This window comes from Tachysurus vachellii, chromosome 18, assembly GCF_030014155.1.
Source record: "Tachysurus vachellii isolate PV-2020 chromosome 18, HZAU_Pvac_v1, whole genome shotgun sequence".
NCBI lineage: Eukaryota > Metazoa > Chordata > Actinopteri > Siluriformes > Bagridae > Tachysurus > Tachysurus vachellii.
In genome coordinates this window covers 12,716,418-12,733,323 of record NC_083477.1, presented here as the reverse complement: position 1 = coordinate 12,733,323, position 16,906 = coordinate 12,716,418, and the positions used below count along the sequence as shown (strand labels likewise).

Genomic DNA, 16,906 nt, shown 5'->3' with positions numbered 1-16,906 from the left:
AGATCAAGCTCTGAAGCTAGCAGAGGGCACTTTCCCTGAGTGAAGACAAGGCTGGAAAAAGGTTCTTGAGGACTGTAAGAGTGTATGCTCTTTCAGATAAGAAGATGAGAGCTAAGATATACTGTCTAAGATAAGACGGGACTGAAGAGCAGTAGAATCTCTGATCTTTAAGTTAAAGATAATTAACTAAATAGATAGAGTTGGGAAAAAATGTCTGCATGGAATTAGATTTTAAAATGGACATATACAGAATAGGAAAAGATGCTAATAAATAATTTATTTTGTGTACTGTCTGCAGGTGTTTGGAGTGTACATAGACCGAGCATGGTGTTTGGCTTCAGTATTTATCCATGCACACCAGAATTTATTACACTGATTGTTTCTCTCATTTTATACTTTTGGTGTAGGTGCCCTCAAATAACCTAGAGGAGATATGAAAGAAATCTCATTTTAATACTGAATATCAGCTATTCTAGTTTGCATTCCCCACTATCCTCCATCTCCTACACAACTCATCATACTCTAATATACAGTATTATTGCTACTTGCAATAGTTTTTATTGCACTGTTTTGAGAAGGTTTGGCAATTTTATGCTGCTGAAAAAGAAATTGTGAAATGTCTTTTTCTGACTGTAAAATCCCACATGGTCTTCCACACTGGGTATTTCATTTGTTTCCTGGCACACACACAAACACTGACTGAGGATGACCACTTGTGATGCACAAAGAACCAACAACACCAATCATCAAAGTCAAGCCCATGTCAGAAAACCTCATCAACCAAGTATAAATATACAACATGGATATTAGCCAGCAGGTGGCAGTGTTGTTGTTTTTATTTACTTTTGTTTTATGTTTTTTTTTTGGGGTTTTTTTTTTGTGAAGAGGAGAAGAACAAATGTTTGTGATTTAGTCAACTGGACCACTGAGATGAATGGCTTCTAGAACCTACTGCATATGTAAGTGATTGTTTTATATTGGACTGGGACTACATCCACATATACGTATAACAGACTTACAGCTTTGCTTCCTCAAAATAATAACTTTACTAACCCCCCTTTATCTCTATGTCTTGGATATCTGCTCAACATCTCATGAAATATTGATGTTAAAGTTAATCACAGTACTGTTTTTCTCCTATAAACATAGTGGAAGTGTGGGCTTGAGTAACTGAGACAGAGGAATAGTCATTCTTTTTCATTAACTGCTTTATACAGGTCATCTTCACTGTGTATCAGGAGCCTGTCATTGGAGCACTAGGTGTCTGGCAGGATTGCATCCTGAATAGGAAGATAGTCCATCACAGAGGGTATACATGCGAACATGGGGAGAACAAACACTAACCTGAGCTGGAGCTGTGATTCAGTACCATTACCCACTGCTCTACAGTACCTGGTTATCTTAAAGCTTGTCTGACTGCATGACACAATGGCTTACTGCATAACACATTTGGTTGGCTTTGTACATGTCTATAGGTCATGGTCTATAGGCAGAGATGTAATCTTGTGATTTTCCATACTTGTGTGATTTACCTCAGCTTCTGTGCTGCTGCTTCTCTCAGCAGGCTACAAAGGTACACAGGTGTGTTTAAAATACAATGCTGTATGGGTGCCTCAGGAAAATCATCTACCATACATGTGAAAACCTACATTGTAGGAGGAGAACAAATTTCAATGGGATTTTAACAGGGAACAGCCTGTTAATATCCCATTGAAATTTGTTCTCCTCCTTATACAGAATTAGCAAGCCCTTAAGGATAATCCTAAAAAGTGCTTGTTATTGATGAGCCTAAAAACAGAATGAAGTATTGATTTCATCTGAAATGCAGGTTTTCACAAGAACAAACTGAAAAATAAGCAGCTAAGAGATGGAGGATAACTAAAAAAGACATATTTGAAAAGAGATCATTTTCAGTTGTAGAGGTAAACAGACAAAGCTTCTCTGTCAGCTCGAAAGTAAGGACTTTTTACATGTATGGTAGATTATTTATAGTTGGATGTCCTAAATGTTACCTTTTTTCCACCAGTTAAATCTTGCTGTTCTGTAAAAATTGCTGTTCTCTAGCTACGATTTGCCTATGGTACAGTTGCCGATCTAGGAAGATGAACTCTAAAATGTTATTCATATCACCTTCGGAAATCCTTTTTGCAGTTCAGAAAACAATCTATTCAAAAGAGACTTTAAAACATGCTGGAGTCCTCTGCAGCACTTGGCCAATACACTGTTAGGAGCATTGACTGTTTGATATATCGTGCACAGCGTCTTATTTTGTGTCATGTTGCTTGTGAAGTATGAAAAGATTTTACTGAATGTATACAGTAGCAGGGAGTTGAACATGACATTGTTTCTTTTTTAATCAGCAGTTTATTCAGAACACACTTGAACAATACGTATAATAATGCTTCTCTGTGGCACCACTTTGCTAATTTATTTGACTAGGTAATAAATGTGCTTTTACCTGGTAATTAGACTACAGTGAATGTTTTTGGACCAGGGGAGGAAACTACAGAGCCACCGGGAGAACATGCAAACTCTATGCACATAGCGGAGGAGAAAATTTAGCCCCCAACTGTACACATGTAAGGCAAACATACTAACCATTAAGCCACTGTGCCTCCCCATTTCTCATCCATAATCATTTCAATTCATTAATTTTTAGATTTGACATTGCCATTAAATCTACAACAATATGGTTAGACTTAATATCCTCATATCTATACATGGTCAGTTTTGTTGGCGTACAGTAGGTGAACTATTAACTAGTGAATGATGGCAATCTAAAAATGTCTGTAATTTAAATATCAGCATAATGGGCAAATCACCTTGAAAGTTAATTATTTACATATCTGTTGTAATAATCTATTTCTAATCAGTCATAAGTGATGATACATACATTTAAATACATTCATAATTTATTTATATATAGTCAATTTATAATTATTGGTGAATTAATTTTGAACATTTCACCACTAGCACCGCTGCACAGACAAGAAAGAATGGAAGGTCATTGGTTTAATCCAGTGCTCAGGGCTGTTTAACCTAACGCATGGCTGTGGCATCTTCAGGACTGAATCTTCCTATCTCCTAATGACAGGATAAAATCTTAGACAGTTGCTTCCTCCAGAGCATTCTGCAACCTTTTTTTATTTTGTGGTTGAATAGATTACATCAGGACAGATGGGTTTTTCAGAAGCCCCTACTTTTGATGAAATAAAGGCAAAATCAGAACAGATATTATACTCAGTATAAGCAGCCTGAAATAAATCCACACACTCACATAAGCATTCACATGGTACATTACAGTATATGCATGTGAAGAGGAAAATGCACACCCAAATGAGACATATTGTCACATAGAAAGAGGCTGGGAACATGCAAGTGAAGATAAAGCAGTTTGAATGAAGCCAAAGCAAACAGATCCAAAACATGAGTCAAAATCAATGTCAAAGGCAGGCAGAGGTCAGGGGATGAGCAAACAACAGTAAGAGGATTAGGCAAAGCACAGGAATCAGGAGACACAGAAACAAAGTCAAACTGGGGAATCAAACAATACAAAGGCTTACATCAGAAGAGCGTGAAACTGAGTGTAAAAAACAACCCTCTTAATATGAGTCTGTGAGTGCAAATGGGAGCAGGTGTGTGTGTGTGTGTGTGTGTGTGTGTTTGATCAGTAGGCAGGTGACTGAATGGTGAAGTGAATGTGTAATCTGGGAACGGGAGTCCGATTTGGCCAATTTTCTTCTCGCTGTAGGCTACAATGACACCCAGGTGTTACTATGCTCTATGAGGGCAAGGAAGTCAGGCTTTAGCCTACAGAATCATCTCTACTATTTAAGGTTGTTTCTCTTATTTATTTGGACATCAACTGCTCTTTGCTTCAGTGAAGTAAACTGGAAGCCTGTTAAATTCCAATTGAAATTTGTTCCCCTCCTGATACAGAACTAACAATCCCTTAAGGATTGTGTTTGTATTTGATGAGCTTAAAAGCAGAAAGCAGTATTGATTTTATATCAATTGCAAGTTTTCACAAGAACAAACTGAAAAATAAGCAGCTCTGAGAGCCCTAGAAACATTTCAAGATGTTTCAATACATGTTCTATACAGTTAGAAATCAGATATAGAGTAACGTAATTCTGCATTTCATATATAGTGTCATATGATAACTTGTGTTCTTATAAGACCCTTTCAAAGAAAAATGATCAGGTTAACTCAAAAAAGATTAACTCAAAGAAGATAAACAGTATATTGTCTTTACAGTTAAATTAAACGCGCCCATGTATATTTTCACACACCAAGAACAGACAAATTTACATATTTATATTTACGGGATTCAGAACATGCCTTTATCCAGAGCAACGTACAAAAGTGCTTACTAGGTTTACTAGGTTACAGACTTAGGATTACCATCAACCTAAAACTGTTCAGGGGTGTTTTTTTCTTTTTTTGGACCCTTGGAAGATATCCAGTGACTCAGCTGTTTGGACATCTTGGGGAGGTTCATTCCACCACCTCGTTGCCAGAACAGAAGAGACTCTTGCTGTATGTATATGTCTTACCCTGAGAGATTGGTGGGATGAGTCGAGCAGTGCTGGTAGCTCTGAGGGAGAGGAGTGACAAGTGCTTTGAGGTAAGAGGAAGCTGGGCTGTTTTTGGCTTTGTAAGAAAGCATCAGTGTTTTAAAACTGGAAGGCTGTGGAGGCTTTAGTTCACTAGAATCACACTATCTGTCTGTCTGTCTTGCTTCATATATTCATCCTGAATGATTACGTTATCAGACACCAGAGTCTACCATCAGACACAATCATTATTCTCTGGCTGTGGGTAATTCTGGATTGGTTTATGTTACACATATGTACACATCTAGTAGTAATAGTAGTAGTAGTAGATCACTACACTACAGATCACAGTGAGTTGGTCACTTCCATTTAAAAATAATCTAATAAGATAGATAGATAGATAGATAGATAGATAGATAGATAGATAAATAAATTACTGTTTATAGTAATAACCATATATTTCGTTACAGCACATATCCTTCTGTAAATTTCAGTTTATAGTTATAGCCATCTGTATATTATGTTCATAGTACATAGACATCTGTAAATTACTTCTATATAACCATTTATTTAATTTATTTAAACACTGTATATCCTGCACTTGCTGCTATTGCACTCTGGTTAGATCTAAACTGTATTTTGTTGCCTTGTACTTGTACGTGTAATGACAATAAAGTTGAATCTAATCTAATCTAATCTAATCTAATCTAATCTAATCTAATCTCTCATCATGAAACCAGAAGCAATAACAGTAGTGCTAACAATTCTGGTTATCCGATGATCTGAAAAGAATTAATGACTGCTGGGAAGAATTGCAGTATCATTCAGAATGTATTCAGAATTGAATTGTATGAGAATGTTGAACAGAGATAAATTCATGTTTTAGCAGAATAAAACATGTTTTTGAGAGAGAGAGAGAGAGAGAGAGAGAGAGAGAGAGAGAGAGAGAGATAGGATAAACAGATGAGCCAGATTTTTTTGTGTGTATGTATCTCATATAGAATAAAACATGAAAGCTCTGCAGTTAGTTGCTTTATCGTTAAAAGCAGGAACGGCATACCATTATTTCAAAAGAATATTCTTGAACAAGAAAGACTGTATACAAACACAGATAAGAAAAATAGATCGACCAAATTTGTTGCAGTCGGAAATTGATTTTGCTAGAAGCCTTAGGAATTATTCATACTCAGTGTTTCTATCTTATCTAGGCAGCCAGGTTTTTGAGCACAGCTAAAGCCAAGTCTTACACTGAGACACAACAAGTATGTTGTAACCAATTAATGATGTTAGCCTGAATTGATTAAAAAATGTATTTAAGATATAGCCTTATTAAAAATAACCTTTACTTTTACATTTTAACTTTAGGCTTGTAGGACAGATATATGCACAATGTTACATTAGTTACTGGTGAGTACATCTTTTTAAATCTTTTTTTAAAGCATTTTTTTTTTTTTTTTTTTTGCATATTTTGTTTGGCAGCTATGAATGGATCATTTGTGCAGGATTTGTTTGTGAATGCACCAAGTGTTTTGGCTCAGTTGCATAAGTGAAGGAAATGCTTTGTGAGATGTAATAGACCATATGAAGCATTTGGGCAGCCAGAGGGGTTAATTAATGAAGTGCTCACAATTTTTACTGCTGCCCAACACTTGGTCATTAAACATTGCTTAACGTCTAGAGATGGAGGCGTTTGATAATGCCTTGTCTTAAACGAACACTCACACACACATGCACGCACACACACACACACATGCATACCTGTCTCATGCAACATATGTTTTATATAGAGCAGGTTCAACTGGCCTTCTTCTTTAAATGAGCTGTCCTCTGCTCTTCTCTACATGTACGAGCTCTTTTCAGTTTAGTCTTTAGAGCTGATTTTTTTTTAACTGTAAATGCAGCAGTGACATGGGGTTCACTGGCTTCCCCAGGCAATTTAACTGTGTGTGTGTTTAGACAGACCAGATCTTTCTGTTTCCCTGAAAATGAGATTTTGTGTTCCAGTGGTTTGGATGCATGTTTAAAGCATGTTTAAATGTTTTTAAAACTTAAAAAAAAAAATTCAATTCAATTCAATTAAAATTTATTTGTATAATGCTTTTAACAATGGACATTATCTCAAAGCAGGTTTAAAGAACATAAGAAATATAGTACCAAAGGTTTAATATTATAGAAAAATTCACTCACTCTCACTCACTTATTTCTACCACTTATCCGAACTACCTCGGGTCACGGGGCGCTCAGGCGTCATTAGGCATCAAGGCAGGATACACCCTGGACGGAGTGCCAACCCATCGCAGGGCACACACACACTCTCATTCACTCACGCAATTACACACTAGGGACAATTATCCAGAGATGCCAATCAACCTACCATGCATGTCTTTGGACCGGGGGAGGAAACCGGAGTACCCGGAGGAAACCCCCGAGGCACGGGGAGAACATGCAAACTCCACACACACAAGGCGGAGGTGGGAATCAAACCCCCAACCCTGGAGGTGTGAGGCGAACGTGCTAACCACTAAGCCACCGTGCCCCCCCTACAAAAATTCATATTATATAAAAGTTCAAGATTAATATTAGATTAACATTATAAATGTGTTTGTATTTATACCAAATGTGCAAAGCCTGAGGTGACTGAGGCGAATGTGGCGAGGAAAAACTCCCTTGGATGGAAGAGGGGGAAACCATGAGAGGAAACAGACTCAAAAGGAACCTCATCCTCATTTGGGTGACAGGGGAGGGTGTGATTTTTGTTCTCAAACACCACATGTAGTTGGCATTTTCTGTTTGAATGTCCGGATACTGCATGAAGTGGAATCCAACTGAAACCGGTACATCTCTAGATGCCTCAGGATCCTCACAGGATGGGCTTTTTCTCACCGAAGGTCCGTAGTCTTCATGAAGTGGAACACAAGCTGGTACAATCTCTGGATGCCTCAGAATGGGTAGAATAGTAAAGCAAGTGGAGAGGAATGAGCGTAGAGGCTGTTCATTATATTAAGCGGCACTAGATAATAATGTGCATTTGATCAGATGTACTGGTGCACAAGATTATGGGATGTATTCTGTGCAAGCCTGACTAAAGAGATTATTCTTTACATTTAAACTGGGAGAGTGTGTCTGAGCATGGTCAGGAAGGCTATTCAAAAGTTTGGGGGCTGAATACAAAAACGCTCTACCGCCTTTAGTAGACTTTGATATTCTGTAAACAACCAGAAGTCCTGAGTTTTGTGATCTTGGCGAGCGTAAAGGTTTGCAGCGTGTTTGAAGACAAACTTTGGTTAGATAAATGGGAGCTAAAACATTTAGAGGCTTGTACGTAAATAGCACTTTGTAATCAATTCTAAACTTAACAGGTAGCCAGTGTAGAGCTGATAAAATTGGGGCTATATGATCATATTTTCTTGTCCTGGTATGAACTCTTAACAGCTGCATTTTGGACTAACTGTAGTCTATTTATTGAAGATGCAGGACAACCACCTACTGTGGTAATGCATTACAATAGTCCAGTCTGGAGCTCATGGATGCATGAACTAGCCTCTCAGCATCTGATACAGATCAGATGTTTCTTCTGTTTTTGTAGTATGGGCGATATATTCAAAAGACTAATTGCTGCCCAATATAACCTCCAGGTCTTTCACTGTGGAGCTAGTTGTAACAGAACATCCCTCCAAATGGAAGTTGAATTGTGAGAGCTTCTGTGTAGTGGTTTTTGGACCGATAAGTAATATTTCTGTCTCATCAGAGTTTAACAACAAAAAATTACAGGTCATCCATTCCTTTATATATTTCAGTTAACTTACACAATTTAGATATTTCACCTGGTTTTGATGAGATATATGACTTGGTATAGTCAGCATGACAATGGAAATTAAATCCCATGCCTTCTAATGTTGGGAATTATTTATATTGAGAAAAACAGAGGTCCTAAAACTGATCCTTGAGGGACCTCATATTTAAGCTTTCATCTGTAAAAGAGTATATGACTATATAAAATAAATACAAACATAAAAATAACCACAGTAACTGAGTCAGCAAAATTGCCAGTGACTCTGACTTTATATAGCCTTATAGATTAACTAACTGTATTTAATGATTATAATGATATTGACACATAATGATACAAAAATGTACACTGATCAGCCATAACATTAAAACAACACCTGCATAGTAATAAGTAGGTTCTGCTTGTTTTGAGTTCACGTGAAGATACTATTACACTTTCCCACATAGCCGTAAATGGAAATTTGGTTAACCAGCAGTGTTATATTGAAAAAAAATAAAAATAAACAAACTGATCAGAACTTTCATGCTGAATGTTCTTATGAATATAGTTTTAACTATAGCACTTAATATTTGTATCAATATGCTGTTTGTTCCTGAGCTTCTTTTTATGTAGATACAGTACATACATTTTGTTTTTGTGGTTATACATAGGCACATTTATAACTATATGAGCCTATGTATGTTTTCATTCATATGAAGCCTAAACTTTTGTTAGGTAATGATTGTTTCATTGGTTTTGACCTCGTTTGGCTATTCATGATTCTGATCTTGTGTGCCCTATATGCACTGTGCTCATCGCCTGATCCTTGCCTGTTTTATGACCATAATTTTCAATTACCTCTTTGTCTTCTTTGCCTCAATCATAAAGATCATTGAGCATCGCTGCTTGCAAACTCAAGGTCCAGAGATATAAATTTGCTTGATTACAAAGATCAGGATAAGCAACTAACATGACAGAATTACAATAATTTTTACCTTTTAATGCTTAACCATTAATGGTCAGTCGACTATGAATGATCTGACTATAAACTATAAAGTCAAATTGAATTAGATTTGTTTTTTTTCACAGTGGTGCTTCATTTTCCTACTTTAACTAGATTCATAGAAATAAAGGTTTGTGCTCACTCATTGCTGCTTGCACAAAAAAAAATGACCTTTTCACCTGCTCATACAATTATTTCTGACATTCTAGTTCCCAAAACATAAACAAAATAATGAAATAACTTAAACCACTGTATACCTGACGAGGATGAAGCAGTTCCCTAATATTAATAATTAAACAAAGTAAATGTGTCAAATTGAGCATAATAAACAACCTAATGTTTTTAATGTTGATGAAATGAATGCCATTTTTGGTCCCACATCTACTCAAAGACATGCGTTTGGAATTTGTCCAGTTGTCTTCAAACAAAGCTCTGATTTCTGGCCTGTCTAGCTCTCACTTTTTCAATGCCTTCAGCTAAATATGTTATATAAATGCATGTGATTAGATAGACTGCAACAGATGCTGAATTCACACCTGATTCTCTGCTCACTTATGGAAGGGGCTTGTGATAACAGGTTTGCTTTCACATAGAGAAATTTCTTCTCAACTCAGTGATTGAACCATAGCTCACTGGGCAATGAGCCATATAATTCCATATGTCAGGTTTGCAAAACAGTAGGCAGTAAATTTATCATGGGGTAATTTATTGAGGTTGTATTTAGAATTATTTTCCATTGGTATCAACATTCAAGCTGTGAAGAATGAATAAAACCAAAATAACCGTGGCATCACAAGAGATGAATATTAAGTAATGCAATAAGCTGAACCAATCCCATAATTTAACACCTGCTGTTAGATTCTACACATGATGAAGCCAACATCATGGTTCATTTGATGTAAACCCCTTGACCACTAGTTTGAGAAGTACCAGGGATCAGTTCTTTGGATCATTATGGTAGAATGGACCGATTTTTGCTATGGAAGTGTTAAGTTCTCCCTTTATAGTGAGTAATTGTTGCTGTAAGATGTCTAGTAAGATGAAGTAAGATGTCTTTTAGGCAAACTGTTCTCATTTCTCCTCAGAATGTCTTTGATCAGGTTTTAATTTGGTGCCAGGACATGCATTGTTCTGTAAGGAGCATTTATGAATAATGAAGCAAAAAGGGAAATTATACATCAAATGGTGAACTAAATGCCCTTTCCAACCATAAAAGGCTCAGCCCTGTGTCATCTCAAAGAACTAAAGATGGCATAAGATTTTGGCTTCTTAATTCAATGTTCCCAACAGCAAAGGAATTTTTTTAAACAAACAAACAAACCAAAAACAAAAATCAGTCATTTCCAAAGAGGATAAAGTTATAAGCTTCTGACCAAGAAAAGTTGATTGGAGGATCCTGTATCGTGGCTGACCCTTTGACCTGAACCCCAATGACTGGAAATTTAACCCCTCATAACCCCGACTCCACATACTTCCCAATGAATGCCGTTTTTGGACAGTGGACACAAATATTCATGTGTGTGTGTTTGTGTGTGAGTCTGTGTGAGAGGATGAGAGAGAGAGAGAGAGAGAGAGAGAGAGAGAGAGAGAGAGAGAGAAAGATGGATTTCTGTAGCACAAGCACAAATTAACTGAATATACTGGGCAGATGTCTCTGATTGCTCCTGGCTAAAAATCTGGAGAAATGTACGGTGTGTTACATCAGAAGATTTCTTGCAGCTGCTCAGGTGTTAGGAGTCACACACACAAACACACACACACACACACACACACACACACACACACACACACACACACATTAAGATTGTATAATTTCTTCCCTTCTAGGAATTATCACACATTAATATTATAATTGCTTAGAATGGTTTAAATCCTACATTCTGCATTCTTGTACATAATTAAAGCCTAAATTTAAATATACCATCAAAAGACAATCAAGTACAATAAACGTATGCCTTGCTCTCAGTTTTAGTCACAGCTCATCTTTATATATATTGTTGACATTACAGTAAAACACACTAAAAAAATGTGATGAAGTTGACATAGTAGGACCTGACTGTAAGGAACATGACCGAACCATGTGCAGAAGGATTATTAACAAATTCAAGCATTTAATCCAAATTGTGAAAAGCTCAAACACAGTAACAGCAATCAATCCAGTTCAAAATGAACTTCTGATGTGTAGTGTGAAACCCCTTGGCAAACGTCAGGACATGACAATAGGTACAAGATACAATGCTCAGAACATACATGAACACAGGGCTGGCAAGACTTCATAATTACTTGACATGTAAACTGAGTTAAAAAGAATGGGATAGTATTTTTGCGACAATGCTAGTACTCTTTACTCGCTACTCGCTAGTACTTGCCTGGATGTGATTAGGCATGAGGGCCTGATTTATAAAAAAAAAAAAACAAAAGATACATGTTAATTGCCATTGCATTTAATGATTACAGTAATACCTTAAAAGCACAACATTTTAATAGCAAACCCATTGTTTACTTGATCTCTCTCATAGTTTTATATATATATATGTATATATATACATATACATATATATATGTATATATATATATATATATACATATATATATATACATATATATATGTATATATATATATATATATATATATTCTGGGTCGTTTGCAGTAAATAGTGGTAGAACTGGACAAATTATTCTTACTTTTTGAAAAAACATTTAGAAGGATTATCACGTATGGAAGCAGGCTGTACACAAAGGCAATACACAAAGATTGTTGTCCTTCAGCCTTTTTAAAGAGGTAACTGCTAACAAGGTTCAAATTCTCATTCTCTACTCACAACTCAAAGTTTTACAGTTTGAGTAGCAACAAGGATGGACATAGCCAGGCATTTCAATTCATTCATTCATTTTCTACCACTTATCCGAACTACCTCGGGTCACGGGGAGCCTGTGCCTATCTCAGGCGTCATCGGGCATCAAGGCAGGATACACCCTGGACGGAGTGCCAACCCATCGCAGGGCACACACACACTCTCATTCACTCACGCAATCACACACTACGGACAATTTTCCAGAGATGCCAGTCAACCTACCATGCATGTCTTTGGACCGAGGGAGGAAACCGGAGTACCCGGCGGAAACCCCCGGAGGTACGGGGAGAACATGCAAACTCCACACACACAAGGCGGAGGCGGGAATCAAACCCCCAACCCTGGAGGTGTGAGGCGAACGTGCTAACCACTAAGCCACTGTGCCCCCCCATTTCAATTCAATTCAATTCAATTTTATTTATAAAGCACATTAAAAATTCGCCTGAGCTGGCCAAAGTGCTGTACATAGAGATAAAAGAAAAGGAAAAAAGAAAGAACATACATATAAAAGAACACGTACAAATTACCAACAATTAAAAGCACAGGAAAAGAGGTGTGTTTTTAACATGGATTTAAATTCAGCAAACGTAGAAGCAGTTCTGACTGGTGGTGGCAAGCTATTCCACAGCTTAGGGCCCACTACTGCGAAAGCTCGTCCTCCCCTGCGTTGCAGACGGGATCATGGTACCAGTACAAGATGACCATTTTGGGATCTAAGTGATCTTGAAGGATTGTACAGAACAATCAAATCAGATACATATTTGGGAGCTAGATTATTGAGAGCTTTGTAGACGCATAGCAGAATCTTGTATTCAATACGGTATCGGACAGGCAGTCAGTGCAAAGAACGTAAGATTGGTGTAATATGGACTCGTTTGTGGCTACCTGTGACCATTTGACCATTTTTGACCATTTGAAGACGAGAGATGAAAGAGAGAGGTAACCCAATGGCATTGCTGGAAGCCTCAGTCTTGGTGCAGCTAAGAGACTTTCAAACTGATTTGTGAATTAAATTGATGCAGAGATTATGTCAGTGGTGTTACATCTAACTGTGAGGTTTTAGCCTGCAAAAGATTAGGGATGGATGGAGTTTGGGATTCATTGCCACCACATTTAAGCATTGGACATGGACCTGCTTCTACACTGAGTGTAAATGTTCTCATTACCAATGTAGCCCTTTGGCACACCGTATTGCTTTTCCTCGGCTGTTACTTGAAAAAGTTTCAATGCCTGACAATGGAAGGTAGCTTACCATGAAGTGTTAACATCAGTCTGGGTTTTGGCACTACTAGTATATGATCCTGGTCCACCACAATTAAGCGGTTAATGAAAATGAATGAATGATCTAGTTTAGGATTTATGTAACATTTAGTTGATTATCATTCATTCATTCACTCATTTTCTACCGCTTATCCCTTATATCTCGGGTCACGGGGAGCCTGTGCCTATCTCAGGCGCCATTGGGCATCAAGGCAGGATACACCCTGGACGGAGTGCCAACCCATCGCAGGGCACACACACTCATTCACTCACACAATCACACACTAGGGACAATTTTTCCAGAGATAGTTGATTATCATTTTGTCCCTATTGTTTTGAATTTATTTGACAAGTCCAGTTTCTAGCTTTTGATGCTGACTACTGTATCAGCAAATCAAGCTTTAAATTTGCTCCAGACTTTATTCATACATTTATAGACTTTTTAAATAATAAGACTTTTTGAATAAAACAAACTGTTATGTTATAGAAAGCATAGCATGCAAGGGTGGTGTAACACCACTCAAAAGTGGATTCTTTTCGTATAACAGCCCAGTCTAAAGCGTGTTATTCCCAGTATGTCACATAACTGTATAAATGAAGATATCTTCACCATATCAACAATTTATTGTATCCATCCATTTTTAGACTTATTATGCAGAGCATCCATAATGTAAATCCGTGATGAGGTCTATGTTATTAGACGTACAATAACATATTAGAGATAATTTATTTATTTATATAGACCTAATTATGTTACAGCTAGAGCTACTGTCAGATGCTTGCTGAAAGTTAATGAGAAATGTGAAAACAAACTGTTGCTCAGAATCAATCAACAGGCTGGTTAAACAGTTTGAAGTGTTACCTCTTTTTCTTTATCTAAATAAATTTCCTATGACGACCAGATCCTTTATTCTCTTCATTATTTGGGTTACCATGGAAGATTACATCGCGGATGCTCCTTGAGTCTTGATGTGCCGTGACTCACAGATGAAACTGAGTAGAAACAAAATATATCGCCTTTAATAGCTTAAATCTCTCCCAGTCTGCCATTATGAGTGCAGAGAGACAGCTTTGCAGTGCTGTCTAATCTCATTCAGTGTTAATGTGCTAATGAATTTGTCTAGAGAGCTGCTTAGGGAGAGGAAAGCAAGGCAAGGTGACAGATGTTAGCGTGTTAAGAGCAACCAAAGGGAGGAGATGCCGCCAAGAGTGTTTCTAGGGTAGAAGCACTGGATACAAAGTGAATGTTGTACTAAAGAAGCGATGGAAGCTGAAAGGAGATTCAAAGTTTAGCGAAACTATGAACATTTATTTTGCTTCCTAATTTTCTAGCGTTTATCACATCATATTATGCAAACTCACGTCTGCAATTCACATCCAAATAATATGAAAACATTATCTGTTTTCTAAAGAGCAGACAGTAATTCCAAAGTCCAAGGTTGTAGCAGTTTTATGTTCGAATGTATATTTTTTTGTCTCATTACTACTGCTTGGACTACTTTTTTCTGGTATATTTGAGTTTTCTAGTTTACCTCAGGGGAAAAAAATTGACAAATACCTTGCAAATTTCAACCATTAATCATGTTGACTGCAAATAATTTAGCTGCACATTTTCTCACACGGTATTTACAACGGGAGAAGAGTATGCTTTTTAATTATTGATTAAATTGGCATTATTGATTACATGTCTATTTAGTTATCTTTTCTTTAAAAAAATTAAACAAGGAAAAACGATTACAGAGGGAGAGATAAGATACCTCAGAAAAAAAAAAACTTATAAGCTACTGTCAAATTCTCTGCTAATCCTGTATGAGTAATCTGTAGTCTGTTCTGTGTCAGTCAGGATTGTTAGGTTAGAACTAAGAAATTTTTATGCATATGCTATATGCCAGGCCTGGTACTTTATCCTGTCCCTACTTCAAAATGTCCAGCTACACACTGATTGGCAGGAATGTGAACTGGGAGTGTGTGTGTAGGTGTGTGTGTGTGTGTGTGTGTGTGTGTGTGTGTGAGAGAGAGAGAGAGAGAGAGAGAGAGAGAGAGACATGAGTGCAATCTTTTTTGTCTGAACAGTTAAGGCATTTATTTTTGTTTTCTAATTTACATCATTATTGTGTTTTTGTACTGTAAGTAGAATACAGAGGTTTCTGAGCTAGATAATTCATCATGCATGGATGTATGTCGGTGAAAAACAATTGATACATGGCTAGTGAAGACCTGCTTTTCCTTTTATAGCTAGAGAAGATAAACCCATATTGTGTTGGAAACATTTTTTTCTTTCTGTCAGCCCCAGAGATGTTCAGAGACTTGGGGAAAGCCCCTACATTTCATCTGCTGTCTGGTGCATGCAGCTTGCTGTAGGATGGAGCAACTCTTTTTACTTTAAACAAAATGAATATTTAATTGAGCTAGCTAACACTAAGTGACTAGTTTATTCTCTATGCACTGTTTTTGTAAGCATTGACCCTTAGAGAAAGCTGTTGTTAAGATGTTTTGCTCTTTATTTGAGTCCTCATTAATAATAAAAATATGACACTGATGTGCAAATTAAAGCACTATTTATTTTCTAGCTTTCCTGTGGCTGAAATTATTTCACAAATTCTTATTCAAATTCCACCTACAAATTAACAGATTAACAATATAGGTTGGATTTTTCTAAAATCTATCTAACATCCTTGTAAGTGTGATGCCATACAGTCCCTCCTTAACAAAGTGCAATGCGGTCAGAACCTCCCTGTCATCCTGCTTCATACACACAACCAACCAAGAGACATACCTATATCTCACCATTAACACCAACGATCAGCACAGAAAAGAGTTTCCATGGAAACAGGGACATAGTAGGTATAACTGCTGTTGGTTTATCTACTATGTCTGTGATAGACAGTTAGCCACAATGCAGTCTAACAATTCTGACACATTAGTGAATGATGTTTGATCGAATTTGACATCAAGAAGATTTGACATTTGAGCATAATGTAAAACAATTAACCTTTTCTAAAGTCTGCTGAGATGTCTGTTTATATACCGATTCCACTTATGTTCATTTAAAAATCTTGGATCAGGAAAAGTCTGTATGTATGTTCTTATGTCCTAAATGAAGCTGCTACACCCATGACCAAATCCAGGACAGACTCCAGATTTAATCAATTCAACTGATAATAATCAAGAACATATACTGTATATATATGTGGCACCATGACACTGCAGCATCTGGAGGTTTTAATACTGGGGAAACACAGCTGTTTGTTATCGAATAAATGTGGTGGAGTTTCTAAAAAAGTGGAAGTGAAAAAGTGGTGAGTGCAGATTCATTTTTAGGGGAGTAGTTTTTGCTAATAGAATTATATAATTGATGTAGATACATTTCTAACCTTGTCTTTACATCTACTCACAAAGTTCACAGTCTTTGTGAACTGTCTACCTGCCTAAGGACATCCAAAACCTTCTTTTTCAAAATTTT

At 36.9% G+C, this 16,906-nt stretch overlaps 1 protein-coding gene across 4 annotated transcripts in view; it reads left to right on the top strand.

The window, feature by feature from the left end:
• The window catches only part of LOC132861438 (uncharacterized), a 64,023-nt gene that overhangs the window by 3,598 nt on the left and 43,519 nt on the right, over positions 1–16,906 (top strand). The window contains exons 2-3 of one of the 4 annotated variants that reach the window (XR_009649940.1): positions 4,459–4,627; positions 5,922–5,958. The exons of 2 other annotated variants lie outside the window; for them this stretch is intronic. The gene's annotated coding sequence lies outside the window, so the exon portion shown is untranslated. Of the gene's footprint in view, positions 1–4,458; positions 4,628–5,921; positions 5,959–16,906 lie in introns of those variants that run through there. One more of the 4 variants, XR_009649939.1, reaches the window with a different exon arrangement.